Genomic DNA, 19,737 nt, shown 5'->3' with positions numbered 1-19,737 from the left:
GCCGCGCCCCTGTCCTTACGCTCACATGCTCAACTGCATGACCAGCCCTTCTGCATTATTCATTGTGTCTTTCACTGAACCTCATCCTGTCCTCACACACACATGTTCAGCTGTGTGATCCACCCTGCTACATTCTTCACTGTATCTCATCCTGTCCTCGCACTTACACACTCATCTGTCACCCACTCTGCTGCGTTTTTCACTGCGCCACGTCTTATCCTCACACTTGCATGGCCTTGCATGGCGTAGCGCATCCTTCACTGCTAACTTCACTGTGCCTTATCCTTTCTTCATGCTTACATGGCTGGCTTTGTGACCCACCCTGCTACATCATTCACTGCATGTTTCACTGTGCTGCATCCTATCCTCATACTCGTATGGCCTGCTGCGTGACCCTCCCGGCCGTATCCTTCACTGCTTCCTTCACTGCTTCCTTCACTGTACCTCATCCTGTATTCACGTTCACATGCCCAGCTGTGTGATCCACCTTGGCATGCCCAGCAGCATGACCCACCATACCGTGTCCTGTCCTCACATCCATGGGCCCTGTCTATGTGCAGCAGGTGACCTCTGATGTCTCTGGATGCAGTAAATCAGTTTCACAAGAATTTGTGCTCACAGCCAGCACTTGCTGGGTTTATTTGGGTCTTTCTGTCTCACTTACATGTTTTTGGGGGTTTTTCTGTCTCACTTACATGTTGTGACAGAAATGGGTCATGTGCCTTGGGTAACAATGGGTCTTGTGACTCTTGCTCAGCTCATCATCTCAGGAGAGTCAGTAGCACACACGACATTATCATAGATTAGGACATGTCTGAGCAGCATGGGAAACACCCAGAGGGTGTTTACAAGTTACAGTAGTTCATTCTTCATATAGGGTGACCTAATGTGTCAAAGAATCAGGGTGCATGTTCCTTCCCTGGAGAGGAAGGTGCTTATAATCCAGTGAAGAAGGAGCTTATGATCCAGTAAGGATGACACTTATGATCCAGTGAGGAAGATGCTAACGACTCAGTGAAAAAGGAGCTTATGATCAAGTAAGGAAGGAGTTTATAATCCAGTGAGATAGGTACTGATGAATCAGTGAAGAAGATGCTTATAATCCAGTGAGAAAGGAGCTTATGATCCAGTTAGGAAGGATCTTGTGCTCCACAGCTCCCAGTAACCTGCAAGCTCTATTGCAAGCTTTCTCACTTTACTGAGGGGTCACTTAAGGCACATGGTGAAACGTCAAAGCTGAGCAAATATTAGGGCATGTGATCTCTTAACTAAATACAAAGAAGCCATTTATCCAAGGGAGGAGGACAAAGGGAGAAGACACAATGCACTCATCTGCCCCCTGGGTCCACCCCCGTTCAGAGTTCAACCCATAAGACCCCATTATCTTGGTTGATGGCCCTACCTCCAGAAGGTTCAGCCAAGTGAAATGCACATTTTCACTGCAAAGGCCCTCCTTGTTTCATCAGCCAATGGAACCTCATTTTCTCTCTGTAGAGCCTCTGGCTGGAATTTAGCCACTGAAAAGCCATGGAAGGCCATTGTTCTACTGCTGAATACAGTCAGTGTGGCTTTGCAAAGAGCTATACCACAAATGGTTCTAAGAAGAAACTAAAGGGGAATAAAGATCATGTGACTAAACAGGCTGTCAAGGAAGGCATACAGTGATAAAAGCAGAAAGAAATGAGACAATGCAAGCTCCTTTAATGTGTAGAAAAAAACACAACAATGATATTTTTTGAAAAGCCCATTTCATTTAGGTTAATCTCGGTTTGCTGGTGTCAGATGGTTACATGAAATCAGTTATGACATCCTGAACTCACTGCTGATGATCAGCATTTGACTTTAAACACTTCTGGCACAGTTTGAAAAGGCCAAAGCACTGTTCCTGCAGCATTCCTGGGGAATCACTGCCCCAATCCAATGACGATTCTCCCCTTTCTGGTACATGGTACATTTTATTCACTCAGCGTTTCCCTTCTGGGACTTCAGACCATTGAAAACAAAGCTGTGGTTTTGTTTAAGGGGTACAGTAAAATGTAGAATGTTGGTATCTATCAAATTGCTTGCTAATCAACTTGACAAGTCCACTAATTAAGCATAATAGAGTAAGACATCGAAAAGATGTCTACTCTCCTGGAATAATCTCAGTAAATATGTTTCAGTAAGTAAGGGCTCATCTTTAATGTTAGTACATAATTTTTAAAGGTATCACTTTATACTGCCACAGAGACACTAAACAGGATACAATCTCAGTTTAATTTATAAAATCAGATCACATATAAAAATTGCTGAAAGCCAGAAGAAGATAGATCAGGCAAAATCAGTCTAAATTAAAAAGGATCATTCAGAAGAGAATCCAAAATCAAGGCAAACTGCTCAAACCACAATTCAGGACAGGTATTTTGGCACTGGAGAAAAGGTTACCGGATGAGTCCAGATTTTGGGGGGGGGGGGCATGATTACATGAAGACGAGATGGCTGCACCATAAACCGAATTCCCAGACCCAAGATCCCTATGGGACAATACACAAACATAGACCCTCATGGGATTCCCCAGGTAATGCCATTGATGATTCCTAGCCCCAATCCAACAGATTGCAGAGGGATTAAAAAAAAACCTACTGTGCTACTTCACTTTTTTCTTTTCAGCAGCTGTTTAAGCACATGTTTTGTATGTTCCCAGAGTGCCTGTTTTTTCAGGTTCTGCTATCTGACTGAGAACATGTTCTACAAATTCCCCATCACAAAGATAGCAAATCATGTGCACATAGACACACATACGAGTGTCTGCAGGACGCAAGATACTGTTGGAAGCTGCATGGGCCATAATCACTAGAGAGCTGAGTATACCAACCTGCAATGCAGGCTGGAACAGAGGGGTGAAGCGGCACAGTGGTTAGCATTGTCGCCTCAGACGTCTGGGACCGGCTCCTTGTGTGTGGACCTTGCACATTCTTCTCATGTCATACTGTAGTGGTGCTTCCTCCAGGTTCTCCTGTTTCCCCCCAAAAAACAGGTTATGGTGAATTGGTAATACCAAATTATCCATAGGTGTGAGCGTTTGTGTGTCTCTCATGTACATATTACATTGTGGGGACCAAATGTCCTGACAATGTGATAAAAACCTGATATTTTGTCATTGCGGGGACCGTTTTTTCCAGTCCACACAAAGGGAGACTCAATTTTATAGAAGTCTGTGACTACAATCAAAAAACTAAACATTCAATTCAATTCAATTTATTTTTATATAGCGCATTTCACAACAAAGTTGCCCCAATGCACTTTACAGGAGTGTGTTGTGGAACATCCTTAACAAAGATAACGACAGAACACAGAAACAGTGAAAATGGAATAATAAAAGAGAAAGTCAGATGACAGCAGAGGAGAGGATCCAAAAACTCCCAAGTAGGGGGAAAAAAAACCTCTGGGGGTCCAAGGTCAACTGGCAGCCCAACCCCCCTGGACATGCTAACATTACTGGACAAAGGTAGAGAAGTAGCTGGATTGTTTGCTAAGAGCAAGGTGTAAACTGTGATCCGGTCCTAGTTAAAGTCCATCAGTGAGACAGTCCTCCACATAGGCCTGTGTCGGGTGGCAGGATGGAAGCTGCACCGACATCATAAATCACAGGTCACATCTGTGAGGGCACCCTTCCGTAGACCCTGATGGCAGCTCAGAAGGTGCCCCCTCGGGCACCCTCCAGACATGTGGGAAGAAAGGAAGAGAGTGCAGGTGTCAAAGAGTGCACTAATACATTAATGGACAAGCATGGTAGGTAACATGTCAAAAGTCTTGTTTTTTTTAGTTACTTACGGTTAATGTAATAGATTCCTGAGTGACATTTACGTATAAACCACGCCTCCTTGTTTCTACGTATTGTGTGTGACCGGATGTGTGGAAGTAGTAGTAAAAAGAAACAAGTGAACTCACAGAGTCCGTGTCTGTTGTCTCTCTTCCGTAAGTAGTCTTCTATCACAATATATTACAGTTAACCATAAGGCTTGGCAAATAACCATATGTCTGTGCACCACTGCAGAGACATTCTACCATTGCCACAAGGGGTAAGTGTGAAATCTACCTCACTGTGGCACTTTGATTCATGACATGACAGGTGCATTGGAAGCAGGGTTATTATCATTGATTTATTATATTTTTTATATTTATTAGTGCTACCTAAAGATAAACAAATCTCTACTTTAGCTAAATAGCATATACAATTTTTTACAGGAAGAAAGAAAGAAAGAAAACGAAAGAAAGAAAGAAAGAAAACGAAAGAAAGAAAGAAAGAAAGAAAGAAAGAAAGAAAGAAAGAAAGAAAGAAAGAAAGAAAGAAAGAAAGAAAGAAAGAAAGAACTGCCCTGGCTATGGGTGGGTTAAAGGTAGACATGTTAGGGGGAGAATTTTTTGTCATGTAGTTAGATACTCCTGTGTTATCAATTAATTCCTAATTACAGTGCACTTTTGAAAACCTGGTATGGAAGGCAACACAAAAATGTACATTCAGTCAACAAAAAGCAAGTTGTGGTAGAGCTCTGGGTCTAATCAGTGGTTTGGCCTCAATGTCTGACCTGATATTAGGTCATTTGTTTTATTACACCAACACATTCTTCAGCATGACTCATATTTGGAACTTGGTCAGTTTTATGATGTCAGTTAATGATTTTCTAGCATTTACACAAACATATCCTCAAAATTCTCCTTACCATTTATGTACTTGGAAGAGACTTCATGCTGCTTAGCTTCAAACCAGATTAGACAACCCAGTTCACACAGGCCACTCTGTGGCTAAGGACCTTGTCAGAGCTGCGTTCTGCAAGAGGTGGAATAATTGTGGCCAACTGCAACATAAAAAGAACCAATCAGATGAGCACAATGGGAAAAGGGGCAATGAAAGCTAGGATGAAAGGGTCTAGCACAGTGTAAGGGCTATAGCCTACATGAATAGTTAAGATAACAACATAGTGACAGCCAGAAAGAAACAACAACAGGGATCTGGCGTGATGAACAATAGTCACACTACTAATGTGTTGTTTACTTACACAGCAGGGCCACAGGTGTAACTGCAGTGCTGTTGTCCTAGACATGGTACCATGGTGATCATCTTCCCACGCCCTGACTGGTCACATAGGTCCCCTGATGGCCCTGTTACTCCGGCATGATGAAAACCTTTTGAAAGTGGAAGATAGCGCTTCCCTTTCCTATCTCTGATTTGAGGGCAAGGCTGTGCTGAAAACCACTGGTGAGCCTAGCAGCTGAGGCTTGCTGAAGACTTTGAATCAATGAGACTCTACAGATAGAAGGATAAAATGAGAACAGGAACAATGACTAGGGAGGGCACCACTGTGAGCCAAAATGCTTGGGCCCCAAATGCTAACCATGTTTTTTAAGCATACAGTAAAAGTTCAACTCAAATCCGTTGAGTCCAGGTTCCATTTGGACATCATGACTGTCAGGAACCTGGGGCAGTGGGAGCCTCAGCCTAGGAGTGTGGTTCAAAGGAAACATTTAGATGGGACAGTGTGGTTCACAGTGGACATTATATTGGTTTTTCTAATCTTCAAGTACACTACCGTTGAAAAGTTTGGGGTCTCTTAGACGTTTCCCAAGGAATAGCCTTCGTATTTCAAAACAAGAATACATGAAAGTGTTTCAAAAGACACCTCTTTATTTCTGCCCATTTTGGATCTTCAATCAAACCCATAACTGCTGATGCTCCAGATACGCAATTCATCTAAAGAAGGCCAGTTTTATTGCAACAGTTTTCAACTGTGCTAACATAATTTCAAAAGGGATTTCTAATGATCAAATTTGCCTTGGGCCTGATGATATACTTACTGATAATGGACCTCTGTATGCCAGTGTAGGTGTTACGTTTTTAGTTATATGCAGTAGCCACTTACAACATTAACAATGTCTGCAATGGATTTCTGATTAACTTGATGTTATTGTAATGGACAAAAAAATTACTTTTCTTTTGGAAACAATGAGATTTCTAAGTGACCCCAAACTTTTGAACAGTAGTGTACATTGTACATTCAGTTTGTTAAATGCTTCTTCCAGTTCCGTAGTATCTGTGTTGAATAGTAATTAACTTAAACAAATAAATTTACCTGTGAAATGGAGATAAACAGGGATTAGGGATCACTCTTAAGATCAGGAAAGCACACAAGGAACCCTCTATTAACAAGGCTCTCTGTCTCTGCCCTGGTGTGAATGTGGTTGTAATGTAACTCACTGAGAGTCAGATCCCTGCAAGTGTGTACCACAGATGGTGCTACGTTATGTCAGACACTGTAATTTATGGTGCTTCTATGACTTGTGACACACCATTCAAATTACATCAACCAGCTTCGACCTGAAAGTATTCTCAAACTCCACTAGTGAGTCTGGTACAGTATAGAAGTTATTTATTAAATACTCACTTTCTGCAGATACTCAACCTGAGGTCACTGGTGCCATAAAGGAGAGAATGGAGATACATATTTACTAATGAGCAATGCACCATGGGTAAAAATAAACCAAAATATTCAAGACTCAAATGGAGCTGGTGAAGTAACAGATACTGCTACTAGAGGGTTACGATTCTGAACTCAGACACTGAGGCATGCGCCCCCCAACACACAAATATATCAACTCTGATCATCCCATCCTCCCAGAACAGCACAGATTCTTCACACAGAGAACCACATAACAGTGTAGATTAGCAGGTCCTCAGCGAGTAATGACTTTCACAAAGGAGAGGCTGGAGAAACAATAAATATTCATGAACACAATCCATTCCAGGAAAGTGGTCGCGAACCAAGGTAATTTTTCCTATAAGAGAGCATTGAAATTCAATTAATTCATTCACAAACCTACTAAATAATATTTTTTGTTAATTAATTTTCTAGTTTTTATAGTAAAAAGTTTAAAGAAAAACACAAAATAGCGTAGAGATGAGCAGACCAAGGCATCGTGGGAGCAGAGAGAGACATGGAGATTTGCTTGCCGGGGAAATCATGCCCTTTATTAACAGTCCTGTTGTTATTGTTAATGTTAATGGTTGTATTTCCCTATTGGCGCATGTGTGTTTGCCCATGTCTTGTGTGTACCCAGTCCAATCCTCGTGTGTATTTAGCGTGTGTAGATCTTCCATCGTGTGTGCATCTTGCAGTTCGGCATCTAACAACCCTGTGTTTGATACTCGTCGGTTGCCTGGGACCTGTACTATGAAGCGGGGTTACTGGCTTATCGGGGTAAATTGTCAGATTTATGGAAGTCTGGCCAAAATGTAAGTGAACGAATATGAAGTCCATTTAAACTGTGGTACCTTAAATCCAACAACTTACCCCAATAAACTAGTAACCCTGCTTCGCAGTACAGGCCACTGTTCCGGTCCTTCTATTTACAATTGCACGCAGGGCATGCTGGGACATGCGCCCCGCCAGTGCTACACTAGTTTAAAAAAAGAAATCTGGTCAAGGAATATGTTCGTCGACCAAATTTTGTATGCAAACCAATGCATTTTTTTTCACAAAATTTTTGGTCGCAAACCAAATTGTTCCTATACCACAACATTCCTGAACTGCAGGCACCATTGTACAATCTTTTGTAAGTCGATTCAAATTAATCTTTGAATAAAAAAGGGCAGTACACATATATTAGCACATATTTTACTATTTGACAAAATTTTGAATTGTTAAACTTAGAAGTTGAATGGCTGAAACAGTTAAGTGCGCAAAATCGGAAAAAAAAACAGAATCACAGCACAAATCAGCTAAATGGTTTTACAGTACTGACAGTCCCCAGGTTACGAATGAGACCCACTCCTGTCATGACCTGCTTGTGTGATCCTCCTGTGTGCCACACCCCCCTCATTACCTCATGTGAATTCCTGATTCTTCTCAGCCGTTCTGCATTTCCGTCCCTTAATAATGTGTATTTAGTCTGCATTCGAGTGTTTCCCCAGTACTGTCATTGAAGTGTCTGACGTGTTGTTCTCCGTTGCTCGCTTTGGCTAATAAACCCCCTTGTTTGGATCTCTGTGTGCCTAACCCTGCTTCCCCGCACCCTGCTCGCTCGCCCTGCACACGGACGTCACAGAATGACAGGACTCTTGAACAAGAAGACGCCTGCTCGGATCGAGGAGCGATACCTCAATCAGGCTGATGAGGCTCTTTATTAGCGCGATCAGACCGAGATTAAAAAGGACCCCGGGCTGCAAGCTCTCGCCCTCTGGACAAGGGACATGTTAGACGAGTTGTCCCCATCTGACAACTCTCAATTCCTGGAGAAAGTGAACAACAACCTGCGACAGCTGAGATGCGGGGCGGCTGAAGCAAATCTGAGGCAGGTCGTCTCTATCTCCGCTGCATGCCCTGCACATGTCAGGAGGAACTCCTCCCGATTCCAAATCCGGAGGCGTTTGCGAGTGACGTCATCACTGCAGCTTCGCTGGAGCGATCGCCTAAAGCTCGCATTGCTGCCGTTGCCCCTGAAAGGAAGCCAGAGACTCATCTGCCCGCCATTACGTCCCTGGCTGGGACGTTCTTCACCCTCCAGGGTCTTTTCTGGACGGTGCTGGAGAATGCAACAGTACAGGAGTCCCCAGAGGCTACCCAGCTGTGTACACAGCTGCAAGGGGAGTTTGCAGCCTTCAGCCCAACTTCCTCACCACGCAAGCTGGACTAATTGAAAGAGAACCTGCGGAGCCGTCTCCGGTTGAGGACAGAGCAGGTTCCCTCGACAGGTGAGGCTGTGCCTGCACCTGAAGTGCCTTCCCCTTCACCGGCAGTGGATGCTCTGCCCCCCATGGTACTCGCACCGCCCGTGCTGGCTGCGGCCTTGGAGGTTCCTGCACCAGCTGTCCCTGCAGCGCCCCCTGCGGGCCCTGCAGCACCCCCTGCTGTTCCTGTGTCAGAGGTCCCTGCAAGGCCCTCCACAGTTCCTGCTCTATCGGTTCCTGACCCACCAGCGCCTAATGTTCCCGACCCGCCTGATCTTGTGCTGTCTAACCAGCCTGTTCTACCCATCATGCCTGACCTGCCTGTTCTGCCCATCATACCTGACCTACCACCCACAAAGGCTCCAGTCCCGGCAGCTGATGTGCCGCCCACAGAGGCTTGCACTGCATCCGAGGCCCCTGCAGCGCCCCCTGTGGGGCTTCAGTCCTGGCCCCTGCTTCACCCCCTGCTCCACCCGAGGCGTCAGCGCTGCCTCTGCCCCCTGCTCCGCCCGAGGCTTCCTGCTCCACCTGAGGCTCCTCTTTCTCCGCCTGTCCCTGCTCCGCCCGAGGTTCCTCTGCCTCCAGCTCCTGGTCTGTCCACTCCTGAAGTCTCTGACCCCATGACCCTAGTCCCCGTCCCCGAGGAGGTCCCAGACTGCCTAAGCACCGCTCCTTTCCCTTCCCCTTGGGGGAGGAGGAGCTTGAATGGGACCCCTTGAGGATTTCTCTAATGGCCCCAATGGACCCCTCTGGTGGGTCACCCCAGCCATCACCCCAGCGTGGTTGATTCCGGTCAGGTCCCCACCTCTCAGTGTCCTGAAAGGGGAGCGGACGCAGGTGCAGGGGCCAGTTCCCATCGGTTCGCCCTCACTCGCCTTGGCTGGGACTCGCGGGACGCCTGGGGGTCCATTAGCTCCTGCTCGGCGGTCGCCAGAGGGTTCCCCTCCGATGCCTCATTCTCTGTCCTCAGTCCTGCCTCTGACTCCTCGTCAGTCACATGCGGGTCTCCCTTCTCCGACTCGTTGGTCGGCTGCGGCTTTGCCGGCTGTGGCTGCACCATCACCTGCCTCCTCACCTGCGTCGGACTCCCCTCTGACTTCTTGTCAATAGGTGCCCCTTCCGACTTCCTCCTCAACTCCTCCACCTGTCCCTCACCCTGTCTCCTCGCCTCCTTTGTGGTCCCCTCCTGGTCCTGCCTCTCTGTCACCTGCGGCCCCTCCGGATGCCACCCGTCACCTGCTGTGGCTCTCTCGGACTCCCCATTGACCCCCAACCTTTACCGTTTGGCCTCCCTGTTTTGTCCCTCCTGTGTTTGCTCCTCGTCCCTCTGTCCCTCCTGTCTCAGCTCCTCATCCTCCTGTGGTTCCTCGGTTCACTCTCAGTCCTTTTGTCCCTCCCGTTGGTGTTTCCCCTGTGTCTCCCTTTCTGTTCTGCCTGTTAGCGTTTCCCATCTTGTGTCAGGTGTTGTCTTGGTTGCTTCCCCTGTGCCTGTTCTGCGTGTTCGTCCTTTTCCCGATCTCATTAATGTTCTTGCTTTTGTCTTCCATACCTAATAATAACATGGAAAAGAAACTAAATACAGCACTGTACTATATCTCCAGCCAACAAACCACTAAAACTGTGCAATGTTTTCACAAGCATCATAAAGTACTGCATGTGTTTGTCTGTTTTACTTTAATAAGCTTTTGGGTAGTCTGTTTGCAAGAAAGAATTGTCCATCAGTTAGGTGTTCTTAACCCAGGGGACTGTCTGTACAGGACCATCCCATCTACAGTCAGCCACAGAACAACTTCTTCCTGGCCAAACAGAAGGAGAAAACACCTTTCATGTTTTATCCAATCATATCTCCGCCTACTGGTTACTCACTGGTGGAAAATGATATGATACAGAGAAGAACAGCAGGCTTGAATGATGTTGCATGATGAGAACCACCATGCCAGTTCATCTTCTTTCAGGAGGAGGCTTGGTGACTCAGTGGACTCCACTGTTGCCTCTCACTTCCATGAGGTTTGAATCCTGCCCCAGTCTGTATGTATGGAGTTTGTATTCTCCAAGTGTTGTGTGAGTAACCTCTGGGTACTCCACTTTCCTGCTGCAGTCCAAAACCATGATCAATCTCTTTTTCTAAGTTGTACATGTGTGTGTTCTGCAATGGAGTGGAGTCCCCTGCTTTGTATCCTATGCTGTATCCCATCCAGGCTGTCCCCTGCTGTATAACCTATGCTGCTGAGGATAAGCTCCCTCCCAGTACTGGATAAGTGACTGATAGATGGATGCATGGATAGAAAATCTATTAAAGGCCAATAGATTTCTTGCTTCGGGTCAAATCAGAATGTTGTACAGAACAAGATGGCTGATGATGATATATGCCTCCAGTGTTACATAGTGTTGGTGCTCCTCATAAGTACTGATGGAAGCTTGTATGTTCACACTGCCTTGCGGACATTTACAGTAGTGCAGCATGAAGAAGAAATAATCTGTACAGTAAAATTCTCAGATATCCTCGAACCCTCCACTGGGTTCCAGGCTCGTGGTAGGTAGACAGGTGGGGGTCAGGCGATCTTCGTCGGAGTCCGTGGAGGCAAGGCAGGTTTAGGTTCGGGGACAGGCGGGTGGTCGGATGATCGTCGTTGGTACATTGAGGACAAGGCTAGAATTGTAGTCGGGAAACACAGGCCAGGGTCAGGATACAGGCAGGCAGGCAGGGGTCTAGAAAGGTGGAGAGGATACAGGACAGAAAACGTTCAAACTTGCAACCAAAACTCAAGATCTCACGTCAGGCTGGCATGCCAGAAGCGAATAAGAAAAAACATCCATTAACCCGATGAGCTTCACCTGTCGGAGGGCGGCGTGCTGTAACCGGTTCTCCCAGTTCCCGGCGCCGGCGGGGAGTGAACCGTATGGTCACTGTGACACTCCCTTCTAGGGAAACCCCAAGGGCGTAAAAAGGAATCTCTGCGTGATGTCAAAAGGTTGTCCTTGGAGCGGTCCATGACACATTTAGCAAAAAGGCTGGAAGGAAGGTGTCTGAGTACGTGGGAGCACTATTATCGTTAATAAAAAACAAAAATAATGTCATTATGACTATTCTAAAACTGTTATTCACATAGATGATTTTCACCAAAAAGCAATTCTCTTTTGAAAATAACCATGTTTCCCATGCAGTGGTTTGTCTGTTTGGTTCCCACTACAGCTGCAAAAATGTCAGACCGATCCAGGCCTTATAGGATTAGCTGAAAGAGAGTCACTGCAGGAAGTAGAACTATGTACTCCCCCAGGAAGGGAGAGATGTCCTGTGCCTCTCTGAGAAAAAGAGACTCAAATCCAACTATGGACAGCTATAGTGTGCAATGAATTGTGCAATCAATACTACTTATGCAGTAGTGCTGAAAGGGACAGTACACAAGCAGTGGGAGTAGCAAGATACTGAGAAGACTTTGGTAGACAAATATCAGATCTCCAGTCTCTACCTAAACCTTTTTCTAGGTGACTTTTTCATCAAAACCCACTTGTCAGCTGGAAATCTCCGACATATCAGTACGGTAATAGTGTGCGACAGGATGACCGGGTTTCATGAGAAGCCTGTCAGGGAAATAACCATGAAAACTTCACAACTCTGTGATTAGAGCAGTGCTTCTCAATCCTCCTAGTTCCCAACACACCTGTATCTGGTATTCAGTGTTCTTGATTGTTTGGTTCAGGTCTGCTGAGAACTAGGAGAGAGCAAAATTGTGGACTGTTAGGGACACCCAAGTGACTTGGTTTATAGAACACTAAATTGAAGAAAATCGTACACAGACAAATTAACGACAGCATTGTATGTAAACCATCCAGGGACAGATTATGGGTTGTATGGGCCCCTGGGCAAAACGTTCGCGAGGGCCCCCCCCCCCCACCAGCACCAGCACCACCACCACAACCATCACAATTCAAGGGCCCTTGGCAGCCAAACGCCCTCCCTATAGGGTCAGGGGCCCTTGTAGGCAGAGGATCAAAGAATGTAGGCCCTCTAAAATAGACAAACGAAAATACATTGTTGATAAGCGTTGCAAATTGTTTTAGGCTTGGGGCCCCACGGGCCCCCTGCACCCCAAGGGCCCCTGGGCAGCGGCCCCGCTGGCCCAGTCCATAATCCGTCCCTGAAACCATCCATCCATCCCATGAGGAGAAAAGGGTACATCAGCTGTGCATATTCTCTATGAATGTGCCAGTATTTGAGTATGACCACCCTGAAGGGGCCACCATCTTCCAACAGATATTTTTTATTCCATTGCTTCAAACACTCTTAATAAACCTCACCCCTAATGGCATATTGGCAAGTTTACAATATTACATCTGTGGATCCATTTATTTACAGGTGTGGGTCCTACACCAGATATCACAGAATGCTTCATTTCATATGCCAGGTCAGCTTACATAGCTGGGAGTTTCCATGCATAGCAACACATTCTATAAGTAAACTTTAACTGACCAGAAACCAAGTAGGCGAGGATGGAGTGAAATAGACTGTCAGCAAAATGACACGACACCTTAAATTTCCCATGTCTCACAAGACCTTCTGAAAGTACAGCCTGCTCACAGTGTAAATGCACTCCAGATCACATTCCTTTTAACATCACTTAAACATCTATAACCCCATAAGTACTATAGTCAATAAAGATGGAGAGGCAGATGTACTATCATGTTTGCACCCGTTTCAGGCATAATTACATTATAAAAACGTGCCTAAAAACATAGCAAGGCAAGTACAAACAGACCGCACATGCCTAAAACCAGTATCTCATGACTGAGGAGCGCAGAATGATAGGTCAAAACTTATGCATATATGTATGCATGGGAGGGTCAAGGGAAAAGAGGGAGTTTCATGCAAAAACATAGGAGATGCACAAAGAGAGTCAGATTACATATTCAGCTACATGTATGAAAACTGCAAAGGAAAGCACACATCTGGTGTTGCCTAAAATTTCATAGCCTCTGAAAAGCAGGTGTAATCCAGGTAGCGCGTTCCATCCATAAGGGAAATATCAGGAAGGAATGGTCCTCCCTCAATTTCTGAGCTTATTTCCAGAACCTAACCATAAATAAAGTTACACTTAAATAACAGACTAAAAATTCACTTCTGGAATGAGAACAAGCACACTGAACATAGAACAGCTTTATTTTTCAGTATATCATGCCCATAGTCAGGATGTTTGAGCAGTAGTTTTGCTGAGCTGCAGTTGTTGGGGATACCCACAGTCACCTTAGATAAAACATAAGAGATCTGTACCATATTTACAAAATGTGATGTGCACTGTAAACAGTTCACATCATATTTTGTAAATGCTTAGAACGCGAGTTGAAATGGAACTGACAAAAATGTGCCAGTAATTTGTTGTGAAATAAATAAAAACAATGCTTCCCATGTAAACATGCAACTCCAAAAGCCCTGCTACTTAGACTGTGGCACTCTTTCAGAAGATGAAGATGCATTGACAGGGCACAGCACATGCCATCCGCAGACTAGTCAAGTACGGGTTGTGACATATACTGATTAAGCAATCAGATACAGGATTAGTACATCCCCCATTAAATGACAGGGTACAGCATGGGCTATCTGCAGGTCAGCCAAAACGCTGACAGCATGGCCAGAAATACCTGCTGGCCAAACGGATGGAGTGACACGAAAGGCTGAGGAGGATGGGTACTGACCCTGACAACAAGACTTTATCTTGTGGTGCACATCAGCAAGACAATCAGATGAACATCAGCAAGTCAAAAGAGCAGGTTTATGATTCCTGGCATAGCAGGGAGCCCCTGAGACCAGCCACCATCCAAGGAGTGAATGTGCAAGTGGTGAAATCAGGCAAACAAACAGCAGACTGGACTAGATGAAACTGTATAAAAAAGACCAGAGTGGCAGCTACTTCGTGGGGAGACTTAGGTATTTCAACCTGAGCAGTAGGTTTCTATGGAATGCGATATCAGTAAATGCTGCAGTCTGCTGGAGAAGTAACTGTTCTTGATTATGTAAATTATGAAGTAATTCATTCTGGTATGGACATTGTATGTGCATTCTTTTCTTTTGACTGTGTGTATTTTTATTGCAAAACATAATCAATAATCTACGCCATGCCCATTTTTACTGCATAGTGTAAACAGTGCCCCAAACCACACCCATTCACTTGAAAGTGCAGTGTCCCAAGCCACACCCATTTTACTGCAGAGTATAAACAGTGTCCTAAATCACTTCCATTTTTACAGCAGACATAAATGGTGTCCTAAGCCATATTTATTTTTACAGAATAAACGGTGTCCTAAACAACAGCCATTTTACTGTACTGTAAACAGTACAGTGCCCTAATCCATACCCGTTTACCTCAGAGCATAGTGCCGTAAGCCACACTCACTTTTACTGCAGAGCATGAACAGTGTGCTAAGCCCCACCCATTTTACTGCAGGGCATAAACTGTGTCCTAAACCACACCCATTTTGCTGCAGATCGCAAAGAGTGTCCTACCCAGGAATGTTCTGCACTGCCCCCGTAATACTGTAGAGTGGCAGATGGCCCAGAATGAAGGAGTGCGTGTAACCCTGGCAACGGACAAGTGCGGACACCTGAGGCTCTTCGGTCATAACTGGGAGCAGTGCCGTCCATCCTGGGTGTCCAAGGCCCAGAACAGGACTGAGCCGTCTGTGCATCAGCAGGGGGATCTCTTTGGTCACACCTTCACCAAGCCTGGCATCTAGGAATCACAGACAGAGAGACCTGTTTTAGTACAGAGGACAGATGATACACGGAATTCAGACAGTGCACTTCCTACTCGTCAAATGAAAATGACAATTCAACACATTAAGTTCAACAAAATGAAATTATATTGTAAAGCTATATTTGAAAATGAGCCATGTTAATGTGTAATCATTATTAATTTACTAATATAGTAAATTCATTCACAATTTTTTTACATGGAACAGGCACATGCCTAAATGTTTGAAAGTGCCCCATTTTGAGGTGCTGAGTGCCCCTTTTCGATCACCAGCGATCATGTTAATTAACCCCCCCCCCCTTCCCATGGTCAGTTGAGCATCTGCCCCTTGAAAAGTATTTATATGGCACTGATCTGGATGAATGACCGGTTGGGCTCTTTCACCTTGCACCACATAGGGAAAAAAAACCTAGAATTATCTTTGATGCAGAGAGAAGACTTCAACAGTCCTGTTTTTTTAACACCATGTGTAACTCAAACATGTACTCTAAGAAAGAGGGGTCACATATTAGCTTCTCATTGAAAATTAAGTTCCAGTGATGTTTCCGGGTATAATAGGCAGTGTGGCAGCCCTTTGAATGTGATATAGAGCCAGCATAACTTTGTGAAGGTAACAAAGCATCCAAGTCACACTGTGCATTGAGTATGATTACAGATTCGATACACAGTAACACAGGCACACTGTATCCTGAGTATGAGTATAATCACGGTACAGTAACACCTTCAGCAACACAGTCACATTACAGCCTGTATAGACACAGATAGAATATCATTGTCAGTGACACAGACATATGGTCACTCAAAAGGCACTAGAGTGTATTTTGCTGGATAAACCCCAGTAGAATCACAATAATGACAACAATGGTTTCAAAACAATTAAAAATCTGCAGTAAGGAAAGGGCCTGATTGCAGGCCACTGTAGGACAGTCAGATAAAACATGTTCAGAATAATCATAGGCTGACAGACACACATTTATCCTTACACACAAATACCCACACACACAGGTTTGTAATTGTATCTAATCCCAACATGACGACCTTAACCCCTACCCAGTTCTAGCCTTAACCATAAGTAACCAAAAAAAAAACAAGAGTTTTTGATTTTTTTTTTTTTTTTCATTGTAGTCATGGATTTTTAGAAAAGTCAGTTTTCCCTTATTTGAAATGGGTTTTCATCACGTTGTGGGGACATTTGGTCCCCACAAGGTAAGGACCACACACACACACACACACACACACACACACACACACACACACACACACACACACACACACACACACACACACACGCTCCTATATACACACGGCCAATCTTCATTTGACATATCATCTGTACCTGCTCTCCTTGTCTTAGTGTTTAGAGAACAGTGACTCCTGTTTTCCAGGGGAGGAGCATGATGTGAGTGTTTCTAGAGAGTTCCATTCCTACTGCTTGTCACCCATAAACAAGAGAAAATCCAGACACAGATATTAATAGTGCTGAACATCTGAAATCACATGGTTGCCTCTCTTCTTCTATCTGCCTCTGATTACTCCAAGGTCAAAGGAATGGTCTGCCCAGTCAAGGGCATAACTTTAGTTTCAACATTGGTAGGGACCAAATCAAACTTGGACCCCCTGCCCCCCTAACCATACATGGTAGTCCAACAACATTTTCAGAGACACTTGAAGCCGAATCTATGCCCTTGTAGCCAGTGTTGAATGGCCCCTCCCACATGGAGTACTGCCACGCTGGGTAGCAGTCGCTCTGTCTTTACTCCAGTGTTTTGACTCCAAGTTTCATGAGGGAGCACTCATCGTTTTGATATTACCAGACATGGAATGTGGCGTGCTCCACTGACTCTGCATTTGTTCGGCAAGTTGCCCATTCTTAAAAAAATAAAAGGAAACGCTTGCTGCGGTTGCCCTGATAAAAAAAACACATTTTCTCTTTGGCATGGTGACTTTCACAGCATGGATTAGCATCCTGGTCTCCTTTGTATTTTCGTCTTGGCAGATGAAAATGCCCAGAATCACTATGCCTACAGTACACCACCTAGGAGTATAAATGACCAATTGTGGTTATCAGCTGATATTGACGGCTGTAGAAAGTAATAGAGGGTGCCGCTTTACATTTGTGTGATTAATGGCTTGATGTGTGTCAGCTGAACATTGCTGCACATTAAAACTTTATTAGATGGGCAGCCTGTTAAAACCAGGACATGTATTTCAGTTATTTCTCATGACACTGGAACAAATATCCTGAAATCAATCTGGGATGTTTGGAAACTCTATCACCTACTATAATCAACATAATTACTGTCTTTCCATGGTAGAGTACATGAATACGCAATATACTGTCCGCCCTCCCATACTCAACATAATTACTCTCCCTCGACCCCTACTCTACATGCTGTTGTACCTCACATATTTTACATAGTTACAGTCCCACCTCCCTCACACTGCATTATTACAGTCCCGCCCATGGGTGGAACTATTTAGTAAAAATGTTCCAGTTCAGATAAATTTTCACTAACTCACAATGTGCAATGAACTTTTCAAGCATAAAGAAAATAAAAATATGATACATAATAATAATAATAACAACAACAACAATACTACTACTACTAATAATAATAATAATAATCAAAATAATAATAATTATTATTATTATAATTATCATTATCATTATTATTATGTACTGTATTATTATTTTTACGACTAAAAGACAGATAAACTGATCTCGTTCATAATTTGGGGTGCCTGAATACTGCCAATACATATGTAGTTGCTCTTTATTATTATTATTATTATTATTATTATTATTATTATTATTATACAATAATAATTAGTTAGTCCATTAGTAAGTCCAAGTTGTTCCCTTGCTGGACATTCTTCACCCGGGGACTCCATATAGCCAATCTATATCAGCTATCCAAAATGTTTTTATTCTTGCATTGTCATGTTTTTGAGTCTACATTAGGATACTTCATTGGGGCGGGGGAGGGGTTGGGGGGACACACAACACAATGCATTGAATCTAGGTAGTTTTTTCAATTTCTTTTTTTATCTAACTTGCCGATTGCTTTACCAATTTTTTGCTCAGGAAAATAGTGAATCTATTAATTATCGGATACCACTGGCGAGGGGCTTCAAGCTGAATAGCTACTGTAACTGGGATGAGTCTGAAACTGTGATTGGCCGAGAATAGTATGCACATACCGTAACCCTAAAGAATTTTTAGGCAGGCAGCAGTTCACGTACGTGTGCTGAGACAGGAATACGCAAAGTAACATAGTTGTAGTCTGCCATCCAATTTTTTAGTATGCAGCGAGCTAGTGTTCAGCTTTTTTGTACTCACCCTTCATCTAAATCACTCACCTCAGGCAAGCGATGAGCTTACTTTCCAGCACTGGTCCTTTATCCTCTACACTAAATAACGATGGTCCTACCTCTAGTTCCATGTTGATATATTTAGTTCTTACTCTATTATAGGACACTTAGGTGAACAAGACAATCAATATACACCCGAAATTCACTGTTAACTGTTTAGCATAGATATGCTGTGCATGAATGAGATCACTATTGTCTATACTTATTACATGGCACACTAATTATGGTACTACACTACACCACAGGGCATTCCTCTCACACAGGCTGGAACAGTAGCACACCACTGGGCAGCAACTCAGTCTCACACACTGCTGTAACCCTCCGCTCAAAGGGCTTGGGGGCACCCTGATAAGCAGTCATTGGTTAAGCTCTTAAGAAACAAGTCATCAGCCTGGAATAGAGACACTTTGGTTCCAGCAGAACAAGAGGAATGCCCATCCTTCCCTTAACACTTCCCAGCAGCTCCCTGCACCTCCAAACTTCACTAGGCCTCACCCACACTTATGCATCCCCACCCCAACCCTGATCACCAAGTACGCAGTGACCACTCATCATCAGTAAAACTACACAAAGAGCTGTGGATATCTCACACTTCTTTTTAGTGTCTTTTTATTGCGTGATATCATGAAGAGTTTGGTGAGGGAGCTGGCTGAACACACTTCCTCCACTATTCAAAAGCTAAAAAACCTAGGAAAGTAAACAAATGTAGAATATACATCCCTGGGCCTTCCCTGACCCCAGCTGATTCACAACTAGTGCAATCTCAGTGAGATTGGGTGGGCTACAGCTGATCGGAGGATCGGCCTCGAGAACCATACAGCCAGAGATGTCCAACATCCTAGCTGGAGAGTCTGCTTTAAACAATCGCTCAGAGTTGCCAGCCCAGTGGGTCACAACTGCAGTGTCATCTGTAAG

The 19,737-nt window shown here is 44.3% G+C and overlaps 2 long non-coding RNA genes across 2 annotated transcripts; both read right to left on the bottom strand.

Moving 5' to 3' along the window:
• Positions 1-1,752: 1,752 nt before the first annotated feature.
• On the bottom strand, positions 1,753-9,174 carry LOC125739481 (uncharacterized). Its single transcript, XR_007397170.1, has 3 exons — positions 7,861-9,174; positions 5,040-6,449; positions 1,753-4,838 (listed from the first exon to the last, which is right to left on the bottom strand). It is a non-coding gene; the product is annotated as an uncharacterized LOC125739481 (long non-coding RNA).
• A 34-nt stretch (positions 9,175-9,208) lies between these two features.
• LOC125739482 (uncharacterized) lies at positions 9,209-19,072 on the bottom strand. The gene is made up of 4 exons (XR_007397171.1): positions 18,811-19,072; positions 15,302-15,429; positions 10,571-11,413; positions 9,209-10,253 (listed from the first exon to the last, which is right to left on the bottom strand). It is a non-coding gene; the product is annotated as an uncharacterized LOC125739482 (long non-coding RNA).
• Between the last annotated feature and the right edge of the window lie 665 nt (positions 19,073-19,737).

This window comes from Brienomyrus brachyistius, chromosome 3, assembly GCF_023856365.1.
Source record: "Brienomyrus brachyistius isolate T26 chromosome 3, BBRACH_0.4, whole genome shotgun sequence".
Lineage (NCBI taxonomy): Eukaryota > Metazoa > Chordata > Actinopteri > Osteoglossiformes > Mormyridae > Brienomyrus > Brienomyrus brachyistius.
This window is presented reverse-complemented; position numbering and strand designations above follow the sequence as displayed.